The sequence below is a fragment of the Dama dama genome, chromosome 14 (assembly GCF_033118175.1).
Source record: "Dama dama isolate Ldn47 chromosome 14, ASM3311817v1, whole genome shotgun sequence".
In the NCBI taxonomy this organism is placed as follows: domain Eukaryota; kingdom Metazoa; phylum Chordata; class Mammalia; order Artiodactyla; family Cervidae; genus Dama; species Dama dama.
Window position 1 is genome coordinate 73,217,802 of NC_083694.1, and position 16,746 is coordinate 73,234,547.

The 16,746-nt window shown below is 41.1% G+C and overlaps 1 protein-coding gene across 3 annotated transcripts in view; it reads right to left on the reverse strand.

The window, feature by feature from the left end:
* The window catches only part of ATP6V1G3 (ATPase H+ transporting V1 subunit G3), a 79,457-nt gene that overhangs the window by 40,546 nt on the left and 22,165 nt on the right, over positions 1 to 16,746 (reverse strand). The window contains exons 3-4 of one of the 3 annotated variants that reach the window (XR_009695876.1): positions 12,375 to 12,436; positions 9,973 to 10,748 (exon numbers count right to left, since the gene is read on the reverse strand). The exons of the other annotated variants lie outside the window; for them this stretch is intronic. The gene's annotated coding sequence lies outside the window, so the exon portion shown is untranslated. Of the gene's footprint in view, positions 1 to 9,972; positions 10,749 to 12,374; positions 12,437 to 16,746 lie in introns of those variants that run through there. 3 annotated transcript variants of the gene reach the window in all.

A 16,746-nucleotide genomic window follows, 5' to 3' on the forward strand; every position in this document is an offset into this window, starting at 1 on the left:
TCTGGCCGAGTAATATTCCGTTGTGCATATTTACCGCATCTTTGTCCATTCATCTATTGGACACTCAGGTTTCTTCCGTGTCTTGGTTATTGTAAGTGGTGATGCAGTGAACACTGCGGTGTGTGTATCTTTACAAATTTTCCCCAGATATACGCCCAGGAGTGGGAATTTTTACTTTAATGTCATTGACTCTCCCTCTCTCCCTCCCTCAAGTAAAGCTGCCACTCCAGAAAAGGCTTCAGATTCGTCCTCTTCCCAGACGCTCCTGTCTGCATCCCCTTGCTGTCTGCAGAGGGATGTGCAGACCTGATCTGAGAAGCAGGGGCTGGACCACACAGCCTTTCCTGCTTGTGGGTTGAAGGCAGGCCTTGGTCATGTTGCTGTTTGTACATCAGGGAGTGAAGAAGAGAAGCATCAGTGAGAAGCGCCAACTCAATTAAGCCGCACATATTCCAATGCATGCTTTCTGAGCACCAGCTTCACCCAGAGCTTCATAACATCCGGACATGCTTTTAAGACATTGAAACTCCTCCCACCTCCCCTGACATATAACCACACTCTGCTCTCCCCTCATCTGAACAATGAATGCACTTCCCGTGGATGATTTGGACATTTATTGCATGTATTTGGAAGGCATGATGTTCTCTCAAGAGAAAAAAACTAATAAACACTTATATGTCCGGAATGAGGAAAAGTAAGCAGAGGAGATGAAGTGTCATGTTACTTGACTCCCAGATACACCTGCTCAACCTTTCAGAGGCTGGAGTCTTAATAAAAGGCTAAAAAAGGCAATATGAGAAGTACCAATGCGTATTTTGATTGTATCACTGAGGGATTTGCATTTTATACAGCAGAAAAAGGAAACAATTTGTTATTTATGACAGATAGCTTTCTGCTTTATAAAATTATCTGCAAATGTAATAATCATACATAAATTCTCTACTTCCTATTGTTACTCATAATGGCCTTTTTGAGAAATATTTCCTTCTATCACCAAAATAATCTAAATAACCTGTTTCAATTTATTAGCTGGAAAATCATTATAAAATAGCAAGAATACTGTGCATTCTTGTGAGGACAAAAACTACAAATATGTGGCAAGAAAGTGAACTCTCAGGGCAGAGCTCAGAAGCTACATACTTGAATTCCCTTTGATATTTGCCTTAGTTTATATTTGCCTTAGTCTTTTGTTTCCTTGGATTTTTATATCTGAAAGTCTTTCTCTCTGGAGGAAGTTATAAGAATGTACAGAACTCCAAAAGTGTATAATACAAAAAAATTTAAAATCAGTAAGCCAAATACTCCAAATTTAGTAAATCAGGACTTCCCTGGCGGTCCAATGGTTCAGACTCCATGCTTGCCTTGCAAGGATACAGCAGACATGGGTTCGGTCCCTGGTCGGGGAATTGACATCCCACATACCGTGTGGTGTGGCCAAAAAATAAATTAAAAAGAATGAAATTTAATAAATCATTCTTTGGGTCTCAACCCTTTACGCTTAGGATGTACACATGGGGTGATTCAAGACTGCAAGGAAGAGCTTCATATCAGAATTTTCCTGTCTAGATTCAAGCCACATTCTAAGAGTTCTGACTTGGGGGAATCTAAATTTATAGCTTTCTCTTAAAATGCTGATTGTTAGCAAGGTATACAAATACACAGACTCCAGGGGAGCAAACGGCATTCCCTCCCGTCCTCTGTCCAATATCAGCTCCGTCTCCTTCACTCTGCTCCGGTGGCTGCGGGCCAATTCCCGTGGCAAGGCATTTAAAACAGCCTTGTGACTCCATATTGATTGGCGACATGAAATTTGGCTCCATGAAGTCTGGAGAATGATGCTGTTACCTGCCTGGCTTCAATGTATCTTTGTTTGCTTCCCACAGGAAAAACAGTTTAATCACAGGCGGTTTACAGCCTTGATTAGAGTGGGCTGGGGCGGTTCAGTACCAGAAGTGCTGGCAAAACTCAGCCAACAGATTCGTGGTTTTATTTATTTATATTTTATAAAGTCAGCTTTTAATGGCCCATGCGTGATTGAATCCAGAATGGCATAGTCTATACTGTTGACCTTGTTACCGCCGGGAGCCCTCGATTTTGCCAAGAATCTCTGGCTGTGCCTATAAGATACCACCAGGATCACAGGGTTAAAGGGCAATATCCTAGGTATTTTGTCCCAATGACAATTCTGATGTTTCAACCAATGTAACACATTGAGGGAGGAGGGAGCATAGACTTTATGTCTGAGTGGAATTTTGCTTTGAGGTGTATGCCCTGGTAAATGAGGATTTTTATACAGATTCTACTGGGAAAAATCAGTTAACTTGTAACCTGCACGGTAGAGTAGGATTCTTATCACTTACTTGAAACCCAAAAGTTAAATTTAGTTGGAATAAGAAAGTTTATGAATGATCATTGTAAGACAGGTCATGATAACTGAAAATAGCAATTTAAATTTGGCATTGAGTGTTGGGCTTTTCCTACTGCCTTGGGTTATTTTTATTTACGCTCATATATTTCTATTAAATTCAGGCTGCAGCTGACCTTTTGCAACAATGGTAATAGGGAGAAATGTTGGCTTTAATTTTGGGAGGATTTTGTAAGAAATCAGAACCATCCATTATTTTGTTTTATTCTTTCTAAAGAATTTTTTTGATGTGGGCCATTTTTTAAAAGGCTTTATTGAATTTGTTACAATATTGCTTCCATTGTTTATGTTCTATTTTTTTGGCCATGACACATGTGGGATCTTAGTTCCCTGACCAAGGATTGAACCTGCACACACACCTCTAACACCCCACGACCACCACCACCTCACAAGCCCTCGTTGGAGGGCAAAGTCCTAACCACTGGACTGCCAGGGAAGTCCCCATCAACTTATTTCAGTCTTTTATTTCTGCAGTTTGATACTTTCTCATCCTAGTCAAAAGAGATAACAGCTGTTTCTGACTCAGTGAAAAGCAAATGATCTAATTTGTAGCAGGATTTAGGAGCATTTAGGACACCATAGTAGAAAATAAAATAGAAGCAAAACGTAAAATACAGGGACTTTCAGAAACTGACTCCTCAGTCTCCAAGTGTTTCATTTCCCAGCCCTGCCCGCCTCTCCCCTGCACCTCCATAAATCACCTGGCGTGTCTGGCTTTCTGCCACGTTCTCCTTTCTTTCACACCAGTAGCACCTACGTGTTAACATGACACTCTGGAACTGCTTACAATTTTCTGTCTTTTAAATGCCTTTTCATATTAAAAAAATGGAAAAAAAGAAAAATGGTTGAGAGAGATCCAATTATCTTCTCTTTTTCTCCCTTTCTCCTTCCTTCTCCTCCTCCCAGAAAAAGGCAACTTCAGACGCTAGGGATCAACATGCATTTTTAAAAATGACTACATTTTTTCATGAATAAGTTGGATTTAAGATGGGTTATTTTTAACTTCCATTTTTAGAATTAATTTTTATTGGGGTGTAGTTGATTTACAATGCTGTGTTTCAGGTGGACAGCAAAGTGAATCAGTTATACATACATGTACACCCACTCTTTTTTAGATTCATTTCCCATACAGACCATTACAGAGTACTGGGTGGAGTTCCTTGTGCTATAGTAGGTCCTTATTAACCTATTTTATATACAGTAATGTGTATCCCAATCTCCCAGTTTACCCTCCACCTCCTTTCCCCCGGTTGAAGGTTTGTTTTCTATGCCTGTGGCTCTATTTCTGTCTTGTAAATAGGTTCATTTGTACCATTTTTAAAGATTTCACATATAAGCAATATCATTTGATATTTGTCTTTGCTGATTTACTTCACTCAATATGACAATCACTAGGTCCATCCATGTTGCATTTTAACCTAAATGTGATTCTGATTTTTCTACTCTGATTTAAGAAAATGATTTAACATCATTGCCTCATTCAGGATCCAAGGAGGAAAGCTTTTAATATTTCTCCATGAAAATAAAGCTGACTGTTTTTTTTTTTTTTTTTTTAAATAGGTTTAATGAAATTTCCTTTTATTCCTAATTTAGAAAAGTAGTTTTGAATAGATGTTGAACTCTATCAAATACCTTTTCTGTTTTTATTGAAACGATCACATAATTGTTTTTCCTTTATTCCATTAAAGTGAATTCCTTTGGTCTTGAAGGGTAAATGCCTACCTGGAATAAATATCTGTAGTGATGACTTCGTTTTTATTCCTGGTATTAGTTATTTTTTAACCTTTCTTAAAAAAATGCCAGTCAACATGGATTTATGACTTTTATAAGTCTTTTTAAAGACCACAGCATTTGGTCTTGTTAATTTGTTCTACAGTTTTGTCTTACATTTCTTTTGGCTTCTACATGTATTTCTTTTCTTTCACTTTCTTTGGATTTAATTCGCTCTTTTTCACGTGTCTAAAAAATGGATACTTAGATCAACAAAAATCATTCATTAGATGTACTTTTTCCTTTACTAATATATTCATCAATGCTATATACTTCTCAGTGCTTTGATAGGCCATGTTTTAATTCTCATTGATACCATCTACATTTTATTTAATTACTTGAGTCATGGGTTATTTAGACAAATATTGTCTAATTTCTCAACATCTAGGTATTCTCTAGTTATCTCTCTGCTACTAATTTCTAGCTTGTCATTGTAATAGAACATACTCTGTCTAATTTTTTAAAAAGTTCTTGGCTGCACCAGGCAGCATTGAGATCTTAGTTCCCCAGCCAGGGATTGAACCTGTTCTCCCTGGGTAAAAGTGCAGAGTTTTAACCACTAGACCATCAGGGAAGTTCCTGTCTGATTTTTCAATTTTTTTAGTTGAAGTATAGTTGATTTACAATGTCATATTAGTTTCCAGTGTACAACAAAGTGATTCAGTTATATATATATATATTTTTTCAGATTATTTTCCCTTATAGATTATTACTAAATAATGAGTATAGTTTCCTGTGCTATATAGTAGACCCTTGCTGATTATCTATTGTATATATGGTAGTGCTTATATGTTAATCCCAACCTCTTAATTTATCCCGCCCCCCACTGTGTCTAATTTAAACCCTTTACAATGTGTCCAGCTTTTCTACTTGGTCCCTGTGGGAGATTTTCACTATAACCCCCTCTATCTTATTACAGATGCAAAATCACCCTTGTATTTTATCTGCATTTTCTTGATTACTCGTGCAATTTTTCATTTTTTGTCTTCTGTTCAGAAATTTAAAATGTTAACTCAGTGTGATTTGACATACTTTTCTTTATAATTTGCATCTTTTATTTCATGTTTCAAAAAATTATTTCCGATTTGGATATGCTAAATATGTGCTAAGGCAATCTATGCTATGAAAGGACACACCAACCATGTAAGCTACCATGACAACATACGTCAACAAGGTCCGGTCTAAGCAACAGGTGAACACTGTCACCCTTCAAGGACCTACTGTACGGCACAGGGAACCCTGCCCGCTGTTATCTGGCAGCCTGGGCGGGAGGGGAGTTGGGGGAGAATGGACACACGTGTTCATGTGGCTGAGTCTCTCTGCTGTGCGCCTGAAACTGTCACAACGTCGTTAATCAGCTATTTTCCAACATAAAATAAAAAGCTTAACAAAGTATTGTCACCCCATCCAAGACTCAGGAAAGTGTTATTTGCTCAGTCATGTCCGACTCTTTGAGACCCCATCAACTGTAGCCTTTGTCCATGGAAGTCTCCAGGCAAGAATCCCTGGAGTGGGTTGCCATTCCCTTCTCCAGGGCATCTTCCCAACCCAGGGATCAAACTTGGGTTTCCTACATTGCAGGCAGATTCTTTACCATCTGAGCCACCAAGACCCATACAGATGTTTTATTCTCTTACTTTACCTTATCTGTCCAAATGAATCAGGGTTTCCTAATAACAGTAGCTAACATTTATCACTGATTATGTTGGAATGCATTCAAATGGGAATATCTTTCCTTTTCTCCTTTGCTTTTCACTTCTCTTCTTTTCACAGCTATTTGTAAGGCCTCCTCAGACAACCATTTTGCCTTTTTGCATTTCTTTTCCATGGGGATGGTCTTGATCCCTGTCTCCTGTACAAGGTCACAAACCTTAGTCCATAGTTCATCAGGCACTCTGTCTATCAGATCTAGTCTCTTAAATCTATTTCTCACTTTCACTCATAGTCATAACGGATTTGATTTAGGTCATACCTGAATGGTCTAGTGGTTTTCCCTATTTTCTTCAATTTGAGTCTGAATTTGGCAATAAGGAGTTCATGATCTGAGCCACAGTCAGCTCCTGGTCTTCTTTTTGCTGACTGTATAGAGCTTCTCCATCTTTGGCTGCAAAGAATATAATCAGTCTGATTTCGGTGTTGACCATCTGGTGATGTCCATGTGTAGAGTCTTCTCTTGTGTTGTTGGAAGACGGTGTTTGCTATGACCAGTGTGTTCTCTTGGCAAAACTCTATTAGCCTTTGCCCTGCTTTATTCTGTACTCCAAGGCCAAATTTGCCTGTTGCTCCAGGTGTTTCTTGACTTCCTACTTTTGCATTCCTCAGTGAAGGAATGCAAAAGGAAGCCTTCCTCAGCAATCAATGCAAAGAAATAGAAGAAAAACAGAATGGGAAAGACTAGAGATCTCTTCAAGAAAATTAGAGATACCAAGGGAACATTTCATGCAAAGATGGGCTTGATAAAGGACAGAAATGGTATGGACCTAACAGAAGCAGAAGATATTAAGAAGAGGTGGCAAGAATACACAGAAGAACTGTACAAAAAAGATCTTCATGACCCAGATAATCACGATGGTGTGATCACTCACCTAGAGCCAGACATCCTGGAATGTGAAGGCAAGTGGGCCTTAGAAAGCATCACTATGAATAAAGCTAGTGGAGGTGATGGAATTCCAGTAGAGCTATTTCAAATCCTGAAAGATGATGCTGTGAAAGTGCTGCACTCAATATGCCAGCAAATTTGGAAAACTCAGCAGTGGCTCCAGGACTGGAAAAGGTCAGTTTTCATTCCAATCCCAAAGAAAGGCAATGCCAAAAGAATGCTCAAACTACCACACAATTGCACTCATCTCACACGCTTATAAAGTAATGCTCAAAATTCTCCAAGCTAGGCTTCAGCAATACGTGAACTGTGAACTTCCAGATGTTCAAGCTGGTTTTAGAAAAGGCAGAGGAACAAGAGATCAAATTGCCAACATTTGCTGGATCATTGAAAAAGCAAGAGAGTTCCAGAAAAACATCTATTTCTGCTTTATTGACTGTGCCAAAGCCTTTGACAGTGTGGATCGCAATAAACTTTTGAAAATTCTGAAGGAGATGGGAGTACCAGACCACCTGACCTGCCTCTTGAGAAACCTATATGCAGGTCAGGAAGCAACAGTTAGAAATGGACATGGAACAACAGACTGGTTCCAAATAGGAAAAGGAGTACGTGAAGGCTGTATACTGTCAGCCTGCTTATTTAACTTATACACAGAGTTCATCATGAGAAACGCTGGGCTGGAAGAAACACAAGCTAGAATCAGGATTGCCAGGAGGAATATCAATAAATTCAGACATGCAGATGACACCACCCTTATGGCAGAAAGTGAAGAGGAACTAAAAAGCCTCTTGATGAAAGTGAAAAAGAAGAGTGAAAATGTTGGCTTAAAGCTCAACATTCAGAAAACTAAGATCATGGCATCTGGTCCCATCACTTCATGGGAAATAGATGGGGAGACAGTGGAACCAGTGTCAGACTTTATTTTTTGGGCTCCAAAATCACTGCAGTTGGTGACTGCAGCCATGAAATCAAAAGACGCTTACTCCTTGGAAGGAAAGTTACGCCTAACCTAGATAGCATATTAAAAAGCAGAGACATTACTTTGCCAACAAAGGTCCGTCTAGTCAAGGTTATGGTTTTTCCAGTGGTCATGTATGAATGTGAGAGTTGGACTGTGAAGAAAGCTGCGTGCCGAAAAATTGATGCTTTTGACCTGTGGTGCTGGAGAAGACTCTTGAGAGTCCCTTGGACTGAAAGGAGATCCAACCAGTCAACCCTAAAGGAGATCAGTCCTGGATGTTCATTGGAAGGACTGGTGCTGAAGCTGAAACTCCAATACTTTGGCCACCTCATGCGAAGAGCTGACTCATTGGAAAAGACCCTGCTGCTGGGAGGGATTGGGGGCAGGAGGAGAAGGGGACGACAGAGGATGAGATGGTTGGATGGCATCACCGACTTGATGGACATGGGTTTGAGTAAACTCTGGGAGTTGGTGATGGACAGGGAGGCCTGGTGTGCCGCGATTCATGGGGTCGCAAAGAGTCGGACATGACTGAGCGACTGAACTGAACTGACTGATGCTAAATGCTTTACAGACACGTTTTAATTAATTTCTCACATCGGCCCTGGGAGGGAACTAGACAGCCATCCCTGGTTTGCAAATGAGAGAAGTGTCAGCATCAGAGAAAGGCATCTGGTGGGCAGCAGAAGGAACATGGGAGCTCGGGCGGCCTCTCCCAGGGCCTGTCTCTGAGTCCCTGCGGAACGCCGAGGGCACGGTGCTGTGACCTAAGTCGCTTCAGTCGTGTCCAGCATCACTAGCACGTAACGGACGCTGGTCATCGCTCCCTCTCCTTTGGCATTTCTCTTGGTTCCACCTCTTTTCTTCCCTCGAGCATTCCTTCCTTCATTCCTTTGATTTTCACTTGGATTTAGACTTCTGGATTTAGGTTCTTTGAATTGGAACCTTATTTCAATGATCTGCCCAGCTCTGGTTTAGTGCTAACTTTTTTTTTGCTACCTGCTATATTTGGCCCCAGCTACAAACCTTTGAGTTTTCTCTCCATCCAGTGCTCGCGGCTGCGTCTACTGATTGCCTAACAGAGAATATTAAATGAGAAATGTGTTGCTGTCTTCCAATAGCTCTAATAGCAACTTCTCCTTTAAATACTATTTGTTCACTTATTTATCCATTCATTTAATCAAGCTTTCCCTTGCTCCCTTCCTTTCTCTTTCTTTCTTCCCTTTCTTCCTTTCATTCATTCTGGAATTTTTCGGACATTTATCAACAACGAGCTGATCTGTTCTAAGCACTGGGCATATGGAGATGAATTAAAAAACAGAACAAAACAAAAGTGTGTAGAACTCATATTCCAGCTGAGAAGGTATGAGTTTAAGCCTGTGGATAACAGTCTGTGACATAGTTGTGCATAAATATTCCAGATTAATCATGAATGTTTTCACTAAAGAGCCTGGAAGTCAGCTGAACCTTCAAAGATAAGCTTGTCAGATGGAGTGTAGACAGTGTTTAGTTGCTAAGTTGTGTCCGACTCCTTATGGCCCCATGGACTGTAGCCTGCCAGGCTCCTCTCTCCATGGGATTCTCCAGGCGAGAATACCAGAGTGGGTTGCCGTGCCCTTCTCCAGGGCATCTTCCCAACCCAAGGATTGAACCTGGGTCTCCCTCACTGCAGGCTCATTCTTTACCCACTGAGCCACCTGGGAAATGCCTTAGAAGTGATTAAATTAGATATTAAATAGCTCTGCTAAACTATGTTTTATGAGAAAAGATAAAGAATTACCCACATTTCACTAAATTTTGAAGCACAAAGCAGTTTAAGACTAGTTCTGGCCTGGGTCTCTAAATTAAATTCTTTTTTGCAAAACCAGAAGACCACCTACCTCTCTAAAAGAAAGAGTAACTTTCTTTCCTTTCTTTCTATCCCTAACCTGGGATAACAATGAATTGCTAAAAATAATAAACTCAGAGATTAAAAAAAAAAAAAAAAGAACAACTTAGAGCTCATTTAGAATAAAGTCCCAACCCAGTTTTGGAAAGTCTCCTAAATATCAATGATAGGTAGTTATGCAGACCACTGAATATATATATATTTTAGTACACAACAATCAATAGAAAATTTTCAGCATTTACCTCTGATTTCTAAGTGTTATTTATTTATAAATTACATACAATTTCAAATGTAATCAAATAAAAATTAAAAAATAAAAAGTTGAGGTAAAGAGCAAGTGAATAACAATTTATAAAACATTTTGTGAATGAGCCAAAATATTTTAATTTCTTTGAAATCTTATTAATATGTAAAGTTAAATATCAAAACTGTTTTGGTTTCACAAAGAAGATGTATAAGAACATTTTCATACATGAAAAATACGGAAATGCTTCACAATTGTCAAAAACCTTTATGATAAAGCAATTCTGATATTTGGTTATAATAGTTGTCATGACTAAAGAATATATGAAAATCTAAATCCAAAAAATATGTGTATGTAATCACTGCAATTGATGAAGATGAAATTTTAATTTGTTCTTTGTTATGAAATGTTCATTATTGAATATCCTGACATGCCAGGGCCTAGGGAGCTTTGCGGAATGACAGCAAAGTTAATAGAAAAGTGAATTTTGGATCTTGAAAATCCAGACGTCCTGTGTCACCAGAGGCAGAGGTACCAAGTGATGTTGAGTCGATTAAGCTCAGAAAACAACAGTGGTGAGCTGGACAGACAGGGTGTGGCTCTGGACTCTTGGTCAGAGAAAACGTCCTCCACTGACCACACGGAATCCTCTTAGCAGGTTAGCCAGCTCAGGCATCCACAGGCCCCCGATAGAAGAGCAGCCTTGGAGTACAGCTTGCTTGCTGCCTGAGGCTTTGGAACTTGTGTTCACTTTCAAACCAGCTCCTCACTTGTCAACTTGATGCATTGAAGAAACTCACCTTCCAAGAGCTTTTTCAATCGTTCTGGAGAATGCACCCTGACACGCTGCAGTCGTCTTAGCTGTGAGTTGGAGGAAAGAAGGAAAAAAAGCTCTGTTAAAGTGAAATCATCTTCGAAGTACAGCTATTTATTCTATGTCACAGATTGGGAGACTAAGGAAAATGGGCTGTTGAGGCATGTTAAATAGTCGCTGCTGCTGCTAAGTCGCTTCAGTCATGTCCGACTCTGTGCGACCCCATAGACGGCAGCCCACCAGGCTCCCCCATCCCTGGGATTCTCCAGGCAAGAACACTGGAGTGGGTTGCCATTGCCTTCTCTGGTTAAAAAGTTAGGACCCCAGTAAAAAGAAGTTCCTTAAGTTATTGATATGGTAGAGCACTGTTGAAAACCATTAGTCAAAAAAAAAAAAAAAAAAAAAAAAGCAGCAGCAGCAGCAAAAGAGGTTCCATTTTGTGTAAATGTAGCCTGCTTCCGGAAGTCCAGTAGCTAACCTCCCCCTGCCAGCTGCCAGGCTGGAGGAGGAGGTACAGTCAGATTTACGGTCTTCTGACCTGTGTGGTCACACCTCGTCCGGTACTTAGAATGGCTCCTTGGTTGAATGCTCCGGGGTATTGTTTGAGATGTTTAACAATTTTAAACAAGAAGTCCCACATGCTCACTTACTTGGCAGTGAGTCCCGGAAATTATGTAGCTAGTCCTGGATGGAGGTGAGAACTCTGGTCGGGGCTGTGGTTTGTGGCCGGAGCACAGAGTTTCCTAAGTACTATATTCTCTGCAGCTGTGACTGTGTCTGCAAGGCTTCCCACTAGTCAGCGGGAGCAACTGGCCCCCGAGGCAGACCCAGGCTTCAGACCTTCATCCTCGTCTCTTCCTCCATCCAATCGGCTGCTAAGACCCGTGGTTGTCATCTCCTGCGTCTATTTTGACTCGATTCCCTCTCTGTTGCCTGTGCTAAGGGCTTCCTTCAAGTCTCTGCATTCCTTGCCTGCTCAGTTCTTCTAACCATCTCCCTGAAACATCAGACCCCGGTTTCTGTCTTATTATCTCCAATTCATCCTCTCTGGCAGGATCAGATACTGCCTGCTACCATTGCCTGTCTCTGTGAATAAACTTTAATAGAATATAGCCACGTCCATCAACCCACCCTTTAAAGCAACTTTTGCCCTAGAGCAGCAGTGTGGGGAAAACTCTCTTTGACCTAATAACGCCTACAGTGAGAGCCTTCTTCTTCTTCTTCTTTTTTGGTTTAAATTCATTTCTAAAGTTCTTGAAAAAGTTGTCCGAATGAATTGCCAACAATTCCAAAGCATTCATTCACAACCGCTTTACCACCTGCCTGTTTCCCCGCCTCTCTGGTGGAATAGGTCTCTCACAGGTCAATGTTGGTAAGTTAGAACGAGGATAACAAGCATCGTACATCAACGCATATATGCAGAATCTAGAAAAATGGTACAGGTGAACCGACTTGCAAAGCAGAAATAGAGACCAGAGGCAGAGAACAAATGGATGGACCTCAAGAGGGAGGAGGGGGTGAGATGAATTGGGAGACTGGGGTCGACAGATATACACTGCGGTCTGTGGTGGTGACAAAGAGGGGCTACGTGTGTTCAAGTAGCTGACTCTGCAATACAGCAGAAACTAACACAACACTCTAAAGCAACAAAACAATAAAAAAGTCAACGTTACCTAGACTTACTGTGATAATCATTTCATAGTACAGGCAAATACCAAATTATTACACTGGACACCTGAAACAAATATGATGTTCTGTGTCAATTATATCTCAAGAAAAATGCAACACAAGCTTATTTGGTCCAGTGGATCTGTCTTACAGTTGAGCTGCTTTCACAGGGCTGCAGTATTTGATAATATATATTTTTAAAATATATTTTCTCTCTTAGCTTCTGTGACCCTGTCTTTTCCTGCTTTCACCTCCCCTCTGTATTACATCTCAATTGTCTTGTCTGTTAAGCTCAGATGTTCCCCCAGGGCTCCGTACTGTCTTTGAGCCTTTTCACCTGTTTCCACAGCTTCAGTGATCAGAGGACTTGTTGCCTTACTGAGTCACAGGACTCTTTTAGCATCCGACCAGAGATATGAACCCCCACCCCCGCCCCCTGCATCACCACCAACCCCATTTTAACATAAAAATAGAACAGCTATCATTTATTGAGCACTTACTACTCAGTCTATTAAATCTTCTCAACAATTTCATGCAGTGGAGAAGGAAACTTGCCAAAGAACCACCCGTACCAAATTAACCCGGCTGGGAGTCAAACCTCAGCAGTGTGCCTATAGAGATACACAGGAGCATGCAGGTTTTGCACACATCGCTAGCAGAATCACTGAATTCCTTCTGAGAGCGTCCTGAACGATCACCATCAAGATGATGGCCACAACACTCCTCTCTAGGTACAACCTGAATTCCCACTTTTCCGTCACAAACAGGTTTTATAAAGCTGTGAAAACACTTTTGTATGAGTCAGTATGAAGCAGATTGGTTAGAACACAAAATACATATATAATTTTTTTAAATGATGTTGAAGAGTTTGCAAAGTGGCTGTACCATTTTGTGTTTCCATTCTTGATGGATGAGAATTAGAGCTGCTAAGACTTCCCTGGTGGTCCAGTGGCTAAGACTCCGAGCTCCCAAAGAAGGGGGCTTGGGTTCCATCCCTGGTCAGGAGGCTACATCCCATGTGCCACAACTAAGACCGGCACAGCCAAAGAAACAAATAAATAAGTATTAAAAAAAAAAGAAGTAGAGCTTCTCCACACTGTTGCCAATAGTCAGTGTGGTCAGTATTTTTAATTTTTGCCTCTCTAAGAGGGATATACAGGCTCTTGCCAGTTTTTTTTTTTTTTTTTTAATAAATATGAGGCTTTAAGGATTTTTTAAAACGTGAAGTTTATTTTATTTCTAAAAATTTTGTTACTTTATGTATTTGGCTGCTCTGCATAGCATGTGAGATCTTAGTTCCCCAACCAGGGATTGAACTCAAGCCCCTGCATTGAAAGTCCAGAGTCTTAACCACTAGACCACCAGGGGATTTCCTAGCTTGACATTTTAATTTGAATTTTTTTTAATGACTAATAGAACTGAGCATCTCTTCATGTGTACTTCCTTTTTATCCACATATACTTTTTATTGAAAAGGCTCCTTGAAATTTTTTTTCCGTTTTAAAAAATTGACTTTCTCCCCTTATTATTGACATTTGAGAATTCTTTATGTATTTATAATACAAATTTCTTGTTATATTTATCATTTGCAAATATTTTCTTCCAGGCTGACTTTTCATGATCTCAACAGTCTTTTGAAGATCACAAGTTTTAACCTTTGATGAAATCCAATTAATCTTTTTTTTTTAATGTATATGTTTTTGGTGTTGTAGCAAAGAAATTTTTGCCTAACACACAAGATAACAAAGATATTCTCCTGTTCTTTTTTTCCAGAAATGTTAGAGTTTTTGGTTTAGTATTTACATCTAGAATAATTTTTTACTTAATTTTTGTATATGGTGTGAGGTGTGACTCAAAGTCTATATTTTGAATATGCTTATCCAATTGTCTGATCACTATATTAAAAAATCAACTAAAGACTGTGTTTGAACACCATTTGCATAAAAGACTCTTTTCTCCACAGATTTAATTTTTTATTTTGCCAAAAAGTTGTCCATCTATGTATGGGCCTGCAATTCTGTTTCACTGATCCATTTTCTATCTTTATACCAACACCACACTTTGTTACTTTAGCCTTACAACTAGTCTTGAAATCAGTTAAAGTTAATCCTCCTTGGTTCTTCTCTTTCAAAATTGTTTTGACTTTTCTAGGTTCCTTGAATTTCTATGCAGATTTTCAAATCAGACCATTAATTTGTATAGAAAAGCACACAGGATTTTTATTGGGATTACACTGAATCTATAGATCAATTTGAGGAAAATCAATATCGAAATGTCTTGTTTTCTGAGCTATAAACTGGGAACAATCTCTCTATTTAAATTTTTAAAAATTTCTCTTTCAGTTATGTTCTATAATTTTCAGTTCTATGTAGTATGCACATCTTTTATCAGATTCACCTCAAAGTAGTTGATTATTTAAACGCTACTACAAATAGTATTTTTTAAAAAATTTCAGATCGAATTATTCTTTGTTGATACACAGAAATACAATTTTGATTTTTATAGGTTGATCTTTTATTCTACAACCTCTCTAAATTAACTTTTCCCCAGTGGTAGGTGATGTCCACCAGATTTCTTATGAAGACGATCACGTTGTCTTCAGAGACACTGGTACTTCTTTCTTAGCAATCAGGGTGGCTTTGGTCTAGCTATTCTTGCCTTAATGGCTAGAATCTTTCACACAATGAACGGAAGTGGGGAGGGTGGACATCCTATCTTGTTTCTCATCTCGAGGGGAAAGCATTTAGTCTTCACCTTTAAGTATGTGCTGGCTGTTGGATTTCTACGTACACAAGAGGCACCCTCCGGGGCCTGGTGGTCTGCTCCTGTCTGGTCCCAGAGCTGTAGCTTCAGGGGTGCTCCCCAGGGGGCTGCCTGCACCCTTCTGCGATGCTGGGGGTCCACTGGTAGGTGGTGCCCGGCCCTGGCCCAGCTGGCTGTGAGCCAACCCTGAGGGGACGACTGTGAGCACATGGAAGGTGGGGTCAGCTTCCCAAGCAGTTGGCTGCAAGGCCAAGGAGGGCATAGGGGCCCCCGGCCTGCTGGGGGCAGGGCTGGGCCCCCAGCATCAACAGACCAGAGGAAAGATGCCAAAGTGATGTCTGCCTGCACTCATGTTACCCTGTAGAACGAGCTCCCCGAATGCCTGCCACCATCGCCTCCTTCCCCAGGAGAAGTCTCAGGTCCCACCCGCCTCTCCAGGAGGCTCCCCAAGATCAGCAAGTGTGCCTGAACTGGCCTCCTCTCCAAGTGCTCCCTGGGACCCGGAGCAAGTGAGATTTTGTGTGTGCCCTGCAAGAGTGGAGTCTGTGTTCCCTACAATCACCTGGATCTTCTGAATGCGAAACCTGCTGGTTTTCAAAGCCAGGTGTTCTGGGGCCTCATCTTTCCTATGCAGGACCCCCAGGCTGGGCAGTCCAAGCTGGAGCTTGGACCCCTTGCTCCTTGGGGAGGACCTCTGCAATTGTGATTACCCCCCATTTGCTTGTCGCTGACCTGAGAATACGGGTTCTGACTTCGCTACATCTCCGTTCCTCTTACCCGTCTCATTGTGGTCCCCTCTCTGTGTCTTTAATTGTGGAAAATCTTCTCAGCTCATCCTCAGGTTGTTCTCGTATGTAACTGCTCTACCGTGCTAAGTCACTTCAGTCGTGTCCAACTCTTTGCAACCCAAGGACTGTAGCCCTCCAGGCTTCTCTGTCCATGGGATTCTCCAGGCAGGAATACTGGAGTGGGTTGCCATGCCCTCCTCCAGGAGATCTTCCTGACACCCGGGATTGAACTGAATCTCTTGCATCTCCTGCATTGGCAGGTGGGTTCTTCACCACGAGCACCACCTGGGAAGCACAAATTCTCTGTGCTGTGTTTTGTTGATCAGTCGGGTCTGACTCTTTGCAGCTCCATGGACTATAGCCTGCCAGGCTTCTCTGTCCATGGGGATTCTTCAGGCAAGAATACTGGAGTGGGTTGCTCTGGGGGATCTTCCCAACCTGGGGATCCAACCCAGATCCCCCCCACCGTAGGCAGATTCTTTACCATCTGAGCCACCAAGGAAGCCCAAGAATACTGGAGTGGGTAGCCTGTCCCTTCTCCAGGGAATCTTCCCAACCCAGGAACTGAACAGGGTCTCCTGAATTGCAGGGAGATTCTTTACCATCTGAGCCACCAGGGAAGGCCCAAGTGCTCTATAAGTGGTTGTAATTTTGGGGTGTTCATGAGAGAAGAAGAGTTTGCTTATGTTTAGTTGCTAAGTCCTATCTGACTATTTTGTGACCCCATGGACTGTCGCCCACCAGGCTCCTCTGTCCATAGATTTCCCAGGTAAGAATCCTGGAGTGGGTTGTCATTTCCTACTCCAGGGGATTTTCCTGGCCCAGGG